This window comes from Brassica oleracea, chromosome C9 (genome assembly GCF_000695525.1).
Source record: "Brassica oleracea var. oleracea cultivar TO1000 chromosome C9, BOL, whole genome shotgun sequence".
In the NCBI taxonomy this organism is placed as follows: domain Eukaryota; kingdom Viridiplantae; phylum Streptophyta; class Magnoliopsida; order Brassicales; family Brassicaceae; genus Brassica; species Brassica oleracea.
Window position 1 is genome coordinate 4379355 of NC_027756.1, and position 1917 is coordinate 4381271.

Sequence of the window (1917 nt, forward strand, 5' to 3'; positions counted from 1 at the left end):
ATGCAACAAAATATATTTAATCTAACAACAAAACGAGTGATATTACATGTACCTGGGCTGATCTGAGCAATCTTTTTTACAGATCGATTAAGTTTGAGCTGAGACAAGATCCGGTCGGTTGTAATAGAAAGAGGGAGAGAGAAACTCTATTTTCGAGCTGATCTTTTTTTTTTTTGATCAAAAGAGCTGATCTTTTTAAAAAGATTTTTTTCTCTATAATAAGTTTGTGGTCGGGATTTATTTATTTATATGGGTATTGAGCCTCAAATTTGATACATTGTTTTGCATTGTGTATTTGTATGGCTTTTTAAAATTCCTATTGTTTTAAAATTATTTTGCCTAATTGATCTTAATTAGATATTACTAATCGATATTATTATCAAACAATTTTTAAGGTCATCTGTTATACCTATTCTGTTAAAACACCTACTTAAGTTTAGAAATAAAATGTGGGAAATTAAAAATGTTATCATATATGAAAGTACAAAAAAATATTACAAATTGCAAATTTGGTGAATAAAGGTTAAAAATAATTTCTCAAACGTATATGACACAAGTACACAATTATGAAACTTGATAAATTATTTATTTAAAGTAGAGAAAATTATATCTATTCTATTAAATTCATATCATACAAAAATATAATTATACAAACATAGACATAAATTATATTAGGCAAAAAATTAAAAAAACAAAAAGTATACCCGCCCTCAATATCTAGTTTGTCCATTAAATCGTTAAAAAATAGGTCAATCTACCACTATAAATAAAACCTTTACTATCGTAATAGACTAATAGGTAATACACATCAATCACCACAGTCTTTTTTTACACATCACCACATCACCCTTATATATTTACAAACATTTTATATTTCAAAATAAATACATGTTTATCTAACTAAGATACTAGCCCAATCTATAATGTCTACTAATCGAAGCCCAATATATAAGGTATCCTTTTCAGATACTTAAACAACATAACCCATTTTGTTAAATCTATTGTATTTTATTTATTTTTACTTTCATTACAATAAACTTAAAAAAAAATATGTACATACTTGACAAAAAAAATATGTGGATACAATAAACTTTAAAAAGATATAAAACTGCACAACTAAATTTATGGATTAGAAATGTACCACTTTATAAACTGATTCTCAGATTCAATTACTATTTAGTAAACATAAACAATCATTTTTTAAAAAAATACAAAAAATAAACAATAAGCCTAACTGTATTAGCACAATACCATATCTAAACTATTAAAATAGGAATACAAATAAGATTTGACCATATTTTTTCTAAATAATTACAATCTAATGCCACTGATATAAACACAATAGTTTTCTATATTCACTAACCTATTATTTCGCTAAACCATGTGTTTGCTTTACCTTCCTATTAATTAAAACTACACTCTGATCCGCGCTCCAGCGTGAGTTTGAATTTTTGATTTTTGGTTATTTATTTAACTAAATAATGTATTTGTAATATTTGATGTATTATATTCACCAAGTAAATAATTTTTTTGGCATCTTAAACCATCTATTTACGATGAATATTCGATATAATATAAAAAATTGAACAAATAGACGTAATTAGAGAATTGTAGACGAAATATAAAAACAATGGTTATTAATGTAAAATGTAAAGAAATATTATATTATGACTTAGTATGACATAAAAGATTATAAATTAGTTATACATGCTTAAAGAAAATAAAATGATTTTTAAACTTCTATGAAAAATTTAACATATAAAAAAGGGCGATGAATTAATCATCAAATTGTAAATAATTTCATAACTTTAATAATAATAAATTATTTATAGTCTTTGTTTTTCGTCAAGATAATTATTAAATATCCATAACATTAATATGTTAAAAGGCCATATTATGAAAGCCCATGTTGTAACC